At 49.8% G+C, this 16,745-nt stretch overlaps 1 protein-coding gene across 6 annotated transcripts in view; it reads left to right on the top strand.

The window, feature by feature from the left end:
- The window catches only part of LOC149327230 (atlastin-1-like), an 87,512-nt gene that overhangs the window by 64,162 nt on the left and 6,605 nt on the right, over nt 1-16,745 (top strand). The gene's annotated exons all lie outside the window — the stretch shown is intronic.

Raw genomic sequence — 16,745 nt, forward strand, 5'->3', positions numbered from 1 at the left:
TCAGCACTTACCCAACCAGGTGCCCTCGATGGCCACCGTGACTTCCGAAGTCAAAAACTGCCAAGTCCGGCGATCCCAGATCGTCGAGGTTTCCTTTGAGCGGTTGATTTCACGCCAAGGCTTCACGCTTCGCTGCGACGAAGGTGACTCTCTGAGCTACTTAGCGGAGCTCCGTTGATCCCGGATCCTCGAAGGCGCTCTCTCGTCAGCAGCTGTCCACCAGCCTTGTCCTTATCCCGCCGCCAAAGAAGCTACACCATGCAGCATAGTCGATCCCAGATCGTCGAGGTTGCCCTTCAGCGCTTCTCTTCTCGCCTGGCCTTCACGCTGCACTGCGACGAAGGCGACTCCCTGAGCCGCGTAGCGGGGCTCCGTTGATCCCGGATCTTCGAAGGCGCTCTCTCGTCAGCAGTTGTCCACCAGCCTTGTCCTTATCCCGCCGCTGCCAACCAGTTTGTTTCGAGGTACGGGCTGTGGACTCGGTGAAGGCTGGGAAATGGGTGCTTATTAAAAGAATTTGACCCAAAAGAAAACAGGGCCCCAGGCCCTTGGAAAGTGCAGACTGGCTCCCCGGGCAGCTGCTCTCTTCCGCTGCTGGAGGAAGACTCATCGTTGAGTCCCGTGCGTTCACTACTGCTCCCTCGAACGCCGTACCCACGTGACCCGGCTGCGCTTTCTCGGGAGGAAGCGTCCCTGGGCGCTGACGGTTGCGTTCTCGAACGACGTGTGCACGCGTACGCGTCCCTGGGCATTTACGTTCGCGTTTTCTAACGCCGAACATGAGCCCCGCGTCCGCGACGAGACCGGCACCCTGCGACGCCGAGTAAAGATCGGAACGCTCGCGGCACAAAGTTTCCGAAGCTCGCTGGCGCACAGGCCAGCAGTTTCCTGCCACGCAACAGTGGCTACCGGCCGCCGCTGCGCGACGACTCAAAGCGTCTTCGGTTTTTTATGCGAAGCATATTGCTAGAGCTACCACTCACGCCGTCGGCGTGGGACCCCTAGACGTCACACCACGTGACACCATGACGTCACACCACGTGACACCGTGACGTCACACCACGTGACACCGTGACGTCACACCACGTGACACCGTGACGTCACAGCACGTGACACCGTGACGTCACACCACGTGACATCGGATGAGAGAGGCGGCCTCCACCTCGCGCCGTCGCCGTGGGACCCCTAGCCGTCACGCCACGTGACACCGTGACGTCGTCGTGACGATGCCATCGCACAAACGCCGGAATGTCCTCGAGCGGCATTCCCGCGCATTTCGAACGCGCGTTCACAATCGGTGTAGGTGAAACGCTCGCTCCACCGGGCAGGCAGACGCGGCTTCCGTGGCAATCCAGGCGCTCACCCAACTCGCGTCTCGGGGTTAGTCGGCGTTCCGCTGTAGCCATGCCGTTGTCTTCCCCCACGACGAAGGCTTCTAGTGGTTGTATTAAAATGACCAAGTATGCAACCAAGGAAAGCCATGTATTACCAAGCCTAGCCACCAATATGCTTCGCATCTGACTAGGCTTAACCTTAGCTAAGCCTCAGCCATAATTTTTTTATTGTTTTTGATGTTGTTGCGACTGCGAGAAAGAAAACATAATCTACAGCTGGTATGACGTCGCAGCATCAGTAGCGCCACAGATGCGCAGCGCTGCAAACACACATCGTAATTGCAACCGGGCTCTCTGAAGGAGCGAGTTGGTCGCCCATAATCTACAGCTGGTATGACGTCACAGGTGCGGGGCGCGCCGTAACTGCGGCCGGGTCACGCGAATGCTTGAAAGTGCGAGTAGTATTGCTTTCGCAATAAAATGCGTCATAAATATCTCAACAGATATGCCTGGCATTTGTCTCTGTATAGTAAACGTGTTTCGTTCATGACGTTGTGAAGGTGTAGGTTGCGCAACCAAGGGACGAACCCCCCGGTACTCGGCTCTACACCTTCACAACATCATGTACCAACTAGGCCCAACCCATGTTTTATTGTCGTTCATGACAGCCCTGAAATAAAAAAACACACACCCCATGTCTTTCGTTGTTTATCTGTGAAATTGACTTCATGCACCATTTTGAATCGACATTTTCAATTTTGCGCTCCATGTCAATACTCCATCCAGATCGTTTTACAAGCATTCATGGTCCCATATTTACTCTCCCCCCCCCCCCCCCCGTAAACCACACAGTGACCAGCAAACAATATAAATGCTGGCGCACACTCTACAGCACTCTTGGTGGTGTAAAGTTAAAGCAAACGAGAACTCGAACAAGAACTGCGGACACTCGAGAGGTCACTCGAGAGACCACAAACTATTAACAACCACATTGTGCCGCCATAGAGAAAGGTACTCGGCTCTCCACCAAATGACTTTCTCCGTAAGTTTATAGCAACGTAGTTTTATCTTTATACAGTTGTGAAGAAGAACTTCGAACGCTTTCTGCAGTGTAGTATAGTTAAGTCAATATATTGTCTTGTATGATTTGATACCGCTAAGTCATGCGCAAATTCATGCAGTTGTGTTGAACAAGAACCTTGTCAGCATCCGCGTTGGCTGGAACGCAAGAAGATTGTTCTTAAGAGGAGACAAGGGTCTTGAAAAGAAATACGGAAATTTTGATTTTTCAAAACTTGATCACATGGGTATAATATGCTCTAAAGTACTTACGTCCAATTTGTCACGGTCCAATTCAAACACTATCTACTAAAAAAAAGACATATCGGACTTCTCGGAAGAGTCGAAAAAGCAATTTCGGAGCAAAATTCGGAAGAACTCCGTGCCTGTCCCCTTCAGCAACTGCGTCCCCGGTGGCTGCAATCTCAGTTTTGTTCAAAAGCTGGCGTTCTTTTCACAAACTTGGTGTTATTACTGTGAAATCCTTTTGGAACGAATGCATTTCGCCGTTTCTGAGGACCCTATAACGAGTTCGGATTGAGTGCGGCATGCACTACAAATGCGATTTTCGTTATTTAAAACGGAATAACAAACATGTAAAAAAACCTAATTTCATTACGATATCTGCTATAATATTTTCACTTTAAGACCAGAATCTCGCCTTAATCAGATGCGACATAATGCAGATATAAATTATGTGATCACTGCAGTGCATGCAATACAGTAGAGCATTGTGGTTTCTCTTTCCCCTCTTGCGTAATGGTGAAACACGCCTCAATTTGCAGTAACTTCGTAAACAAGTGTAGTGAAATCTATTTTGAAATGAAGTCCAGCTTTCTTTTACATCTTTTCATTTAAATTTTCAGGCAACTATGGAATATTGAACGGCACCACTGTGAACCTGTAGAGGTTTTGCGGGGTCGCAGCGCAGCACCAGACAGAGAGACGACCAGCGTGGCAGGCTTCTAGTTCCGGACTGCCCGTGCCGGGCGTGCGCCACGAGCACGCGCTGTCCGTCTTTATTTTCCTCTAGCGCGCGCTGTAACGCCGATCTCAGCGCCTGCGCTTTATAGCGGCGCCGGGCGCTACAGGGCCCCCCGCCTAGACGGAACGTCGGAATGTACGTGCCGACGGGGCAGAGAGGGAGTAGCCACGGCAGGCAAGCAGGCAGCTAGAGTAACAGTGTCCCCACGGGGTCGCTACAAGGTCCGGTAAGTGCAGGTCAAGGGCCGGTAAGAGCAGTCGGGTGGAGTGCGCGGGCTCAGGTGGACGAGCCTGGCTGCTTCGCAACGGGCGAATGATGCTGGGTGCCGAGTTGACAAAGGACATGGGGGCAGGGAAGGCCATGGTCGGGCCGTCACCGACTGTAGTGCTGCCCGCGGACACAAGTGTCGTCGGTGCTGGAACATTGCAGCTGATGTCGATGGGGATCCGACGCGCCGGGTACGCGGTCACAAGCACAGGAGCGGCCGAATCGGCTCCAGGGACTAACAGCAGCTGTGGTGGGACCGTCGACACAACGGTGACTACCGTGACGATGCCGGAGCAAGTTGCTGGGCTCAATCCCAGGTGCGTGGGTGAAACGGGAGTGACAGTCCGGAGCGACTGGCCAGTGCTGATGCGCGTGTGGGCATGGTCGGCTGTGGGTGGCTGCAAGAAGGTTGTCGCAGTGACAGGCCGTGGAGCTGAGACGGCTACATCAGACGGCTGGCTAACAGCAACAGACACAGCTGGTGGATGGACAGTTGCTGCACTGCTCGGTGCGGGTAGCTCTACCATACGTTGCTGAAGGCTGCTCAAGTCAGGCGCCAAAGCAGACGCTTGCTGCGGCGGTGTCGAGCTGCCAGGGTCAGAATCCGAGAAGCAGTTGATCGTACTGAGGGCTTGGGGTGGGGCCTCGTGGGCAGGCGGTGTGGTCGCCAGGGTAGTGGGGCTGGTATGTGGCATATGCTGCGGTGGCGGCGTCAACCTCACAGCAGAGGCCTGCAGAGCTGTTGGCGGTAGTGACGAGGTAGATGGAGATGCCGGAAGCCTCGGCACGGCTGCTGCCGCAGAGTCGTCCTTGGCTGCAGGAGGCTCTGGCGACAACGCCACTGAAGCGCACGGAGGCAGAGCCAGAGACGCGGGTCGGATAGTAGTGGGAGAAGGACGCGAGGCTAAGCTCGTGCGGATCCCACCTGGTGTGGCGTCGAGAGAGACAGCCGGGCTGGAGACGCTGGACGGGAGTGGCGGCGAGGCGGCGAGGGGCTGCTGAGGCGGGCCGGGTTCTGATGAAGGCTGCGTGGGCGCGAGCGAGGCCGGTGCAGGGCCAGAGGCTGGCGGCGGCGAAAACGGGTCCGCTGCGTCGTAGAGCGGCGGCGGAACGTAGTAGGCGCCGAAGTACGCCAAGACGGCCGCACGCAGCGCATCGTATGGCCGGCCGCCGAAAGCAGAGTAGGTGAGCCGACGCAGGAGGTCGGCCGGGAGGATGTCACAAAGGACTTCGTGTTTGAACGGCTGGATGGTGATGCCGTTCAGGTACATCGCAGCCTCCAGTTGGGCGAACCACCCGCCGACGCCTGCAGGCGGGAACGCCGGGAGCGGCGGGTCGAAACTTGGGTGCTGCCAGTACGCCATGCTGGAACGCCGCTGAGATAGAAGGCACGGTTCGCCAGGTCACCACTGTTGAGGTATTAGCGGAGGTCGCAGCGGAGCACCAGACAGAGAGACGACCAGCGTGGCAGGCTTCTAGTTCCGGACTGCCCGTGCCGGGCGTGTGCGCTGTCCGTCTTTATTTTCCTCTAGCGCGCGCTGTAACGCCGATCTCAGCGCCTGCGCTTTATAGCGGCGCCGGGCGCTACAAACCTACTGATGAGGATGGTCTTACCTTCCGATGTGCAGCAATATCTTGCCTTTAAATTAAAGGCAAGATATTGCTACAACTACACAACTACTCACTACACAACTACTCGATGCTAGTGTGGGACAAACATTAAAGTTTAATGTTTGTCCCACACTAGCATCGAGTAGTTGTGACTGCCATAAGAACCCAAATATGTGGATTTTTAGGGCAATTGTGGTCCAACTGTCGCATATGATAAGATAATATAATGAACTTAGAGATAAGTATGGTTTAATCTTCCGCTGCATTATAAAATCTTGATTTGAAAGTTTGTTCTGCGTTGGCATAAAGGAGTTCACACTGCCATAAAAAAATATTGGGGCACTTGAACAATTCTTATAATGTGTGAATGCGGGAGCACTGCTTGTGCCTGAATGTGTCGCTGGGTTGTTGACGGGGGCTTGGGTGAATGGTATCCCTGCAGCAGCTCGCTTCGCACATTTCCCTACGTTGCGATGGTCGCGTGCTTCATTGGCAGTCAACTGACGCCTCTAACCACGTTTGGCTGCCTCGCCTGATGATGCAGACGCAAGTGATCCAACTTGGACGATTAAGACTCTTTAGCGTCGCAGCCTCACTCTCCGAAAGCTGAAGGGCAACTGCGGGGACTTTCCCTTTTGTGTAACCTCTAGCCGCATTTACAAGAATACGACAGTGTCGCATCGTGCTATGTATCTCGCGGAGGAGAGATGGTACTGGTCACATGTACTATATCAAGAAAGGCGGAACAGTGGCATCTCGCCCATTGGATGGGGTGGAGGGGGCCGGCCGCTCCGATCTTGAGCCTGGTCTGCTTTTTGAGGGATGTTGCATACCAACCCGGAGAAAAGGAGGGGCGCACCATTAATCCTGGAGAGTCGACTTACTCTTCTCGGAGGGGGAGATTCGCATTGATGGTGATTACGCTATTCGCGTGCGACGTCCCTGCCACGCGTTTCTTCCTTGCACCCCTGCCGCAGATTTCTGGCTAAGGTGGGGTTTTCGCACATCGAGCCAAGTATTGCTCCAGATTTAAAATGAAATTGCCAATTTTAGAATAAATAGCAGACGCATACGACCGTCTTGAGTAGTAGTTTGCCGGTATGTTTTGGTGCGGTGCATTTTTGCATGTTCTGAAAAATGCGCTAATAAACATCTTCCGGTTCAAAAACATACGCCAGGCTAGAATTTCTTGGTATAAAAAGGGAAAAGATTCTGGGGAAATAACAGTGAACAATTAGTGGTTATCGCGATAGGGATCTTGTCTTGATAACACGCTTTGTTTAATTTGATGCGTTGAGCTGTTTGCAAACATCCATCATAATAACAGACAGCAAAGGCTATTGCAAGCAAATTGAGGAAAATAATGAATGAACATCTCAGCCTTACATCAAACGTGATCAGGTGCTATTCTATTCTAGCTGCTGCTATTCATCAGACGACAACTTAACTGCAGTGGTATGGCGTGGCTTCTAATATGTGTTGATAATTTTTTTAGTAGACCAACTTCGTACCTGAGGCTTTGAAATTAAATTTCTTTTGTCGAAATGGTCATGTTATGGAATTCAAGCGCCAGTCTTTTAAATAGACAGTGGGCTTTACACATTCGGTTCTACTTTCCTTCAGTTAAACAGTTGTCACAGGACGGAAAAAATAAGCAGTTTATTACCGATCCAAGGCTCATATTTACATCGTTTCTTGGCGAGGACTGTAGGAGGGACGAAAATTTGCTACTGCGTCCCTCATAGCCTGAGTTTCTTTAGCACGTTACACCTCTATAAGCAGTAAACCCTTCTAAAAAGTTTGCGTTCAAGTAGGTTCCACAGCTCATCAGTGCTTAAAGCGCCTGATAGCTTACCATATGTCAGATTAACCACGTGTATACACTCGGATCATCAACACTAAAGCAGGTTAATAGCTACAAATATCTAGGTGTAACAATCACAAGCACTCTTTCCTGGAACTCACATATAGATAACATATGCTCCTCTGCATTCAAAAAGCTATGTTTTCTGAGGCATAAACTAAGAAATTCACCTTCTCGAGAAGGTGAATACGTCAGCAGTTTTACGTGATCACGTAAAGCTGCTGACGTATAACGCTTACATCAGGCCAAAGCTTGAGTATGCTTCGGTTGTTTGGGACCCATTTACTAAACTTAACATATATAAATTAGAAAGGGTTCAAAGAAAAGCTGTTAGGTTTATCTATTCCAAATTTAAAATCACCGACTCCCCCACTGACCTCATGGCGGCTAACAATATTGAAACACTTGAAACGCGAAGAGGAAAATATCGCCTTGAGTTTCTTTATTCTTTACTTAACCATAAGTTTGCTTTGGATCCTTCACAGTACATATCCCCTCTAACCACAAGTTATACCCGACATCATCACATTCACTCATTGATACCGTATTTTGCGAAAACTGACTGTTTTAAATATTCGTTTTTGCCGCGGACAATATCCGATTGGAACCATGTTATGGCATCGTAATAATTTCGCAAAATTTGTCTGCTCATTTTTATGTATATTTCTTTTCATTGTGTTCTGTATCTTTTGAGTTTTAACAATATATGCCTGTCCTGCTTGGACCCTGAAACGGGTCTGCAGTATGTACTAAATAAATAAATAAAAATATTAGCACTCAAGGGCTGAAAATATCGCTGCACGGTTCCCGATAGTATCAACATAGATTTTCTTGCGGGTTATTTGCAAGTGGCAAATTTTCAGTATCAATGCGAGCGACGAAAACGTTAAGATCATTAATAGGAAGAAGCACGAAAATTTCAACAATAATAAGAGCATTACAGAACAATAAATCGAGTCTATGACGTGTGCTGTCGTTACGCGATTACTCGCAATTATGTTGTAACGTAGGGTCAGTGAAGAAAAGGGGGACACAACATAAGCTACAAAAACCAGTCTTTCTATGTGCATAGCTTGGCCGGTCAGTGTCAGTTGTGTTGAAATGCCCCTGCTAAAGAAATATAGTTATACTTAACGGTGTCGATAAACTCCGACAATTGAGTAAGCTGTTTATAGGGTTCACTAGATGGTGGTAGTATGGCGAAGTGACAAGAGTTTAGCCGTTTGCTAAGCGCAGGTTCCCAAAATGCACAATTCAATCATAGTATCACTGCATAGCAATGATAACTAAAATTCACCACTGGGTACTAGAACTCACACACCGCCTCTTCTTCTTTTTCGATGCCTTCGAAAGCAGTGATAGCCATCGTGAAAAACTTCCGAGCCCTATATCGGGCAATTTTTCATGTATATGCATCTAGTATAATTGCTGGTTCCACAGAACAAATAAGTAAAATAGTAAAAATAGATCACTGCGACACCCGCATTGGAGAACTGCTTAAGTATGGGTTTTCAAACTTGCGCCACGCTTCGTTTTCAAATTTTGGGCCACGCATTGGCTGCGCCCACACATCCGTTCACGTGGTGCCACACTTTTGCTCCTGCCCCGCCCACTTTTTGGACATTTTTCGCTCTAATTAATTAACTAATAAATTCACCTCAACCACCTGATTTCCCGTACTAAATGTCTTGATGCTCTATCCGATGGTGCCATTCATTTTCGCATAAACCCATTCGTTCGGATGTACGCGTAAGTGAGGGGACAGGCTCCGCAAGCAAAAAAGATATTTAAACCATTATTTTACTTTTGCTGTTGATTAACGGAATACTGCGCGGCTGGCCCACTCCTGCAGCTCGGCCGCAAATATTTGAACCACGCTTCCTGATGCCCTGTTAACCTCATCTCCCCAATCATCCAAGTGGAAAGTGTCATATTGTTTTCCCTGTTCCACTACCTTTGGCCAATTTTGTTGTGCAACCTCCCATAATTTCTTTTTGTTCTCATGGGTACAACCCACATCTTCGGATTTGCTGCTTTCTCTGCCTTTTAATTAATGCGCTTTAAGCAGGACTGCTTTGCGTGCTACTTATTCCAAAGGTTTCTAACCCTTTCCGACTCAAAGAGAAGCTGTTAAATATAAAAATGAGAGAGCCACAAACTAGCCTGTTTAGGTAAGTAGAAAACAAGCGGAAAGGACGCGTTCACAAGAGGAGAAGTACACAGGACAATGCTTGTCCTGTGTACTTCTCCTCTTGTGAACGCGTCCTTTCCGCTGGTTTTCTACTTGCCATGCACCAACTGGCCCAACAAGCTACGCTTCATCAATAGCACGTTTAAGGGGACGCTAATTCCACAACAGCAGACAATCAGTTTCGTCGGTTATTTGTAAGTTTTTTGCATGAGTAAAAATGATATCATTCGGAATCAGGAGGTGAGAATTGCTTAGGTTTTGTGATTTCTTTGAAAATTTAAATGTAAACATCTCGAAACTTCGATAAATTTTGTTCCAGTAGAGGCTGCCACAATTCTTACCAAGAATACGCGTGAATGACATCACACACAGCTTATGTCTGTGTGTTTTTTTTGTCATTGCGTGACATTCAGTGTGCGGTCCTACGTGAGCGGATTTCATGAGTTGGTTGAAGACAAGCATTTGGTATTTCAGACATGCCGTGTAGGAGGCAGGGAAACCACTCTACCAGTATCCAGATTTCCCACCTCGAGATCACAGCATCTCCTTACTGAACAAACAAAAAAATTCTTCTAAGAAGGTCTCAAATATTTAGTCGATGCCGAAGAAATCGAAGTATTCATGTAGTGAAGTTGTTTTTCAGTGAGGGGTCCTATTCATGATTTCTGCATTGTTCAGTTGTATCGTGCTGCATCCAAAATAAGGTTTTTTCTGACATAGCTTTTTTGGTCGCAAAACACGGATTGTTGGGCGAGTTGGTCGACATTTTGGAAGTTGAAAGCTGTTTGGCTTTCAACCTTCAGCGTAGTTGCGACACAACTCGGTCCTGCATCATCGTACAGTTCCAATTTACTGGCATGGCGATCTTTTATAGAGGCTTAGTTGTTTTTCGTTGTGCTTTGTTTTTGGGTTGTTGTTACTGTTCTACGTTGTTGATGTTGTTGTCCCTAAAATAATGGCGCGTGCTCCCTGCGGGGGGTTTACGAAGGGATAGGCGGCGACTGACAGGAAGATCTGGTGGGTGCATACGTGTCCGCTTCTAGCTCTTTCTTTTCGAGTTGTTTTGCCTGCTTTCTCGAGTCTTGCGTGGGTGGGACAGTGCCCTCCGTGAGAACAAATGCCGAAGACGCCCCTGCGGAGAGATTCCCGGCCAGGTGGGCAGACTCTCAAGTGAAAAAACTCAGCCGGAACCAGAAGGCGCAAGCTAGGCTTAGCTCGGCGGTGCCGAGCGAGGCCGCGCTACGCGCCTGCATGGATTCTGCGTTGTCGACGACAGCTACGCGGGCGCCCGCTGTGTTACCACCTGACGCGGCCTCCACGTCTGTGCTACCTTCAGCGCCTACGGGTCTCCAACCTGCTCAATCTCCCGATGCCACGACACTGGTCTGTGCCATGGACTGCTCCACCGCCTCCGTGCCTGTGGCACTCCCTCAAGAAACAGTGCCCGTCACACCTGTTCAGCACTCCCATCAAGGGTCGACACGAGCGTCTGAGCCCCTGCAGCCTCCACTGATGCCTCCCGTGAGTCGAGCCTCGCTTCCACCTGCTGCTCACTCTTTCCGCGTCACCATCAAGCCCACACTGCGCTTTTATATGACTGCAATCCCTGCCCGGTATGTTCAAGCCACAATTGATCACGCTCTTGGCTCTTCGAACTACTGCGGATTCGTCGTTCATCGCCCATCTAACACCATCACGGTAAACTTGCCATCCTTGGTGGACGCCCAGAAAATGTGCGCAGTTACTCAGATCCCCCTGGACAATAGCAAGCATGTCCCGGTGCAAATATATTTTGCATCTAGTCCTGACACCCTCCGCTGCATGGTTTATCATGTTGACAGCACAAGTCCTCCGGAGGAGGTGCGGGCTAACATACGCTGCAAGTCTCACGTAGTACTGCAAGCACGGCCTATGGGACGCCGGGGCTCATACCTGCTCGTTCTGCAAGGCCCTTTGACTCTGCCGGAGTACCTTACTTACTACGGTGCGATTATCTAACCCCAGCCCTTCCGACCACGTCGTATTTTTTGCTATCATTGCCACAAAGAAGGCCATATGCAAACCACCTGCCCTAATCCTGCTGCTGTGGTCGACATGAACGAACCATCAGTTCTTTGCGCCTTATGCAAATCGCCGGACCACGATATACGCTCTCCCGCTTGTCCAAAGAAGAAGCGAGCGAAGAAGCTGCACAAGCCATCTGTTAAACAGGATATTCCTACAAGTAATCGTTTTGCTGCCCTCGCATGTGATGACGACGACTTCCCTGAGCTTCCTTGAACTGACCCCGCTGCGCAGCACCCGTCTTCTCAGCACCTGTCTTCTCGGCAGCGTTCATACGCACAAGCGGCTCGCCTTCGTGGATCAAATGATACACCAACACGACCAGTGCATCCCTCACAAGTGGATTCCACAGATGAAGACGCAGCTTTAGAAAATGCTATCGTGGAGGCTCGCCGTCGACTAGACGAACTCACCCAGCGCCGGGAACAGCGTCGTTCTCACTCCTCTAGAAGAACATTAATCACTCGGGAGCAATCTTCACAGGAATCACCCCCAATAACCACTGGACCACAATCATGTGCCGACCACCCGTTAACCGTGACTACCCCGACAGTGGATAAAATATTGGCGCTCATGAAGCAGTTGACCTCCCTCATCATAGAAGCTCTTCGGCCTCGCCATGGATAGTGCATCATCTATGGTGGTGCAGTGGAACTGTCGAGGCTTTGCTAATAAGGCCACTGAGGTGAATATCCGCCTTCGTTACGGAAAGTTGAAGGCATGGGCGTTCCTGTTGCAAGAGCATAATTCACTACTACGCCTTTCGGGATTCTGCGCATACAATTCACCCTCGATCCCTGATCGCCGTTGCATCGCCTCCTCCCTCACCCCAGGTAAATCTGCAATTTATATTCACAGCTCCATTCCCCATACTCCGCTAGACCTTTCACGGTGGTGCAACACACGTCAAGAGGTCGTCGCCCTTCTTGTTAAACCAGCACGCACCCCTCTTATTCTAGTTTCTTTTTATGGCCGTCCTAGCTCCGCATCTCCCAATCTTGGATGGGTACGTTTCCTTCGTTGTACCAACCCGGGTATCCCTATTCTAGTTGGTGGAGACTTCAACGGCGCACACACTTCGTGGGGTTACCCAGCAGATTCCTCAAGAGGTGCGCACATCCAAGGCAGCTTTTCAGATAATTCCTTTCAACTTTTAAACCACCCGAATACTTCTACCCGCCCAAGAGGTGGCCCGTATTCACCTGACTTGACTTGGTGGTTAGGGCCCGGTAACCCTCGTTGGGATGTTAAATCAGATTCTTGGGGTAGTGATCACTGCCCTATTTTTATCTCCCTCACTCCTTCGCGTCTACGGAAAGTACGCCGCAGCGTACGCATAACATCATGGTACTCTGTACGCGCTGACAATCGTTTATCAACATTCAACCCGTCTTCAGCAGTGTCTACCCTCTCTGATGTTCTTGCAACTCATACTATTACCAATACTGTAAATGAAGGCGACCCAAACCCGGACATACACCTCCTGAATCTGTGGGCTCTTCGTCGCCAGGCCGATCATTATGCTTCTCGCAACCCTGAAGACCCCTTGGCTCTTCCCTCTCTTCACCGAGCTACCGCCCGAGCGCGGCGTTATGCAAAGCAACTAGGCAGGAAACGCTGGGCTGCATGGTGTGCCCGCCTGTCCTCTACGCAGGGCAATCGACATCTTTGGAGAGTGTTTCACGCCATGGAGCGCCTTTCTCAGGTTGCAGATTACACTGAAAGCATTCGCCTCGCGCTGAATGTGGACGAAGATACATTTGCACAACAAGCGGCCCGTCAGTTTTTTCCACACCATAACTGCACCCCTACATCTCCTCCAGTCTTATCGGTTACAGAGCCTTCCGATGAGGTTACTTGTGATCTAACTATGGCAGAATTGCTAGCCTCCATTGAACGCCTCAAGACTACCACTTCTCCCGGGCACGACGGCATACCAAACTCTTTATTCCGTAACTTGGATGAGTCTGCTTTGCAAACCCTACTGGATACTTTCAACCAAGTGTGGCGTTCTGGTGTCATCCCTGGAGAGTGGAAGCATTCTATTGTGGTCCCAATACCCAAGTCAGGTCAGCCTCCAGTATCTCTTTCGGCCCTTCGTCCAATTTCTCTCACGCCTACCATCTGCAAGCTTTACGAAAGCATTCTCGCCGCACGTTTGTCGTGGTGGCTAGAATCACACGATTGTTACCCAGATTCCCAAATAGGTTTCCGTCCCCAAATTGGAACGGAGCATGGTCTTGCTACTTTGGCTACTGACGTGCTTCACCACTCTCCGCAGAGTCACCTCGTTCGAACGGTGATCGCGACAGACATAACAAAGGCATATGATAACATCCTTCACTCTGCCATTCTTGCCTCCCTTCAAACTCTTGGTCTCCCTCACCGGTTTCTCCTATCCATTCACGCCTTTTTAACAAATCGAACCTTCAGTGTACGGGTCCATGGAAAGCCCTTTGGTAACTTCACTTCCAATAGAGGAGTGCCCCAGGGCTCCGTTCTCGCCCCCACATTATTCAATGTGGCTTTTATTCCTCTTGTTAGAGCCCTAGAAACCATCCCTTCTATCCGTGTGCTTGCGTACGCCGATGACATAACGTTGTGGTGCTGTCACCCAGATGCGTCTATCCATCAGTCGGCCCTCCAACATGCGCTAGATGTCTTTACATCTCGCCTCCCACCTCTGGGTCTAACCCTCTCGCCTACTAAGTCATGTTTCATTCGCATTGGAAACAAAGCCGGCTTACGGAAAGCAGTCCCTTTAAACTTTACAGTAGATAGTTCTCCGATTCCTCAGGTAGAAACTGTTCGTATTCTTGGCCTCCTCCTTCATACCTCTGGGACTGGCACCCCTTGGCTGACAGCCACACGTAAATCAGCTCACGCTACTATAGGTCTGATTCGTCGCATAGCTATGCGATCTGGTGGCGCACGTGCTCATACGGCCCGCCAGCTTGTGCGCTCTATCCTTCAGCCACGGATAATATATCAGGCACAATTTCAACGTCTCACCCGCAGACAGTGGGACTCCTTTGAAGCTATCAATCGTGAGGCTATGCGCGCAATAACATTTTTGCCTCGTTTGACACCCATACCCGTGCTTCAGGAGTTCGCCCAAATTAATACTCTCAGTGAACTCATCGACCAGCGGGTGGCAAACAGAGCTCGCAAACAGTCTCTACAACTTCATCGTTTAAAGACGCTCCCTCCGTGGTCGTATTGTCAGCTCACAGACAATCGCCCCACTGTTTCCCCGTCGGTATCAGCCGCGCATCTGCCTGAAGGGTGCATATTGTACACCGATGCGTCACATACTGCAGAGCGGGGAGTTACCGCTGTATATAGTCCCTCCCATCCGCATCTCAACTCTCGTGCGACGTACACCGCAGATACATGTACCCCCCTGGCAATGGAACTTCAAGCCATTTACAATGCCATTGCTTCCCTTCCGCTCGTTCCCACATTCAATGCAGTTCATATTTATAGACTCCCTCGCCGCCCTTAAACAGCTTAAGGCTGTTCGACGCACATTCCAGATTACACAATCAATTCACCTACTCTGCGCAAAATACCCATGTCCTGTACGCATACACTGGATTCGCGGTCATGCTCACGATCCACATAACATTCAAGCAGATGCTATGACTCACATTGACACATCAGACGACCCGCCACCTTCCCCTCTTCCCCCAGATCCGTTCCTGTCCCATGTCTCCGATTCACAAGCTCTGCGCCAGCGAACACGCGCTCTAATTCCTCCGTGTTCGCACCCTCTCCCCCGTAGTCTAACTCGGCAGGAGGAGGTATCAGTGCGCCGGATTCGGGCAGGGGCGGCCCTGACTCCATCTGTCCGTTATCGGTGGGGTGATAAATATCTGCCAGCAACTGACAGGTGCCCTCACTGCGGCGCTGCACCGGACATTTGTGATGTGCGGCACCTGTTGTGGACTTGCCCAGCGACGGCCCCTATTAGAAAACGGCTCCTCAGGGAGGTCGGCCTGTGGTGGAACCGCGACGGGGACTATGTGAAGTGGACTATGGACAATCACTTCACCAGCAGCCTATGCGAGTACCTCGCCGAAACTGGTCTACACTCCTTCTTTTAACTTTCTGTAACCTTCATTCCACTCCCCCTTTTCTCAACTTATGCCTCAAGGCAGACTTCACGAATAAAAAAAAAAAGACAGGTGCCCAAAACGTTAAAAAACGAAACAAAAATGAAAACTTATAAAGGTAACAATAAAAAATATAAATAAAAATAAAATAATGATAAAAACATGAAGTAATTAAAGCAAAGGAAATTCAGATGTCTTAATTGAAATAAACTAACCACACACTGTGAGACCGGTGACTGAAAGGGGGAACGGGGTTAAACTTGCCATGTTGTTGCTGTTCACCTTGTAGAATGGCGCATACGCATAGAGGTTGATCGGCCAAGAATAGGGGTGTCATGTTTGGGAAGTTCTACGTACGAGGACTGCTATCTCTTCTTTATCGAATGAATAGACACCTGAACACGTCTGGCGGGCCCATATATGAACTTCTTCCTTTCCGTATGAAAATCGCCAGCTCTGAATGTGTCGATTTCCTTCGGAAGAAAGAAGGCTAATAAATGTGTTTAGAAAAAAGATTTATTTTGAAGGAGTAACGTGGCGCTTACTTGTACCCTTCCACGTTGTTCGAGAAAAACAAAAGTGCTTTTCTTTCTTCTACCCGATCCAAGGGAGGACGTGGCACCAGGCGATAGCGACAGCAAAGCGAATGCAGTTTTTGTGTCCCTGTCCTATGTACTAACATACGTTAATCAGGTGAAAGACCGCTAAAAGATGCAGATATATTTCTAAATGTTGGAACTACATCAAAAGCAGCAGGGCTTTCTCGCTCAATTGAAGATGAAGACTGGTGGCCCCTAAATCTGGTGATTCCACTTGGCATCCCCGAGCCTGAAAGGGTTAAGAAACCTTAGAATTTAGAGCGCCCTTTTTGTCAGCAGTTTTGACTTGTGCGGAACCAGCCACTGCTCCTTCACTCTTTTCATTCGGGTTTAGTGTTTGTATGCGTGTGTGTGTGGGGGGGGGGGGGGGAGGGGGGAGGGGGGAAGGGGGGTCGCCATGGCCACATTTGTGTTTGATATATATTTTCGAAAAACTCTAGATATTACGCTTTCAGCCGTGCACTGCCAGAGTGATGCCAACAGAATATACATCTTTGTCAGTGGTCGTTCTCTCATGGTCAGAGAGAAAAACATTACGTAGCCGTTATACAGTTCCGAAAAAAAAATTACAGCTGCTCCCCCTCAGGGTACGCTGACTGATCAGCGCCAGCCGGTTTGCGGAGTAGCTGACACAGGGATTACGTTATTAATGAGCA

The sequence above is a fragment of the Amblyomma mixtum genome, chromosome 10 (assembly GCF_055824585.1).
Source record: "Amblyomma mixtum isolate Tamu chromosome 10, ASM5582458v1, whole genome shotgun sequence".
NCBI classification, from domain to species: Eukaryota; Metazoa; Arthropoda; class Arachnida; order Ixodida; family Ixodidae; genus Amblyomma; species Amblyomma mixtum.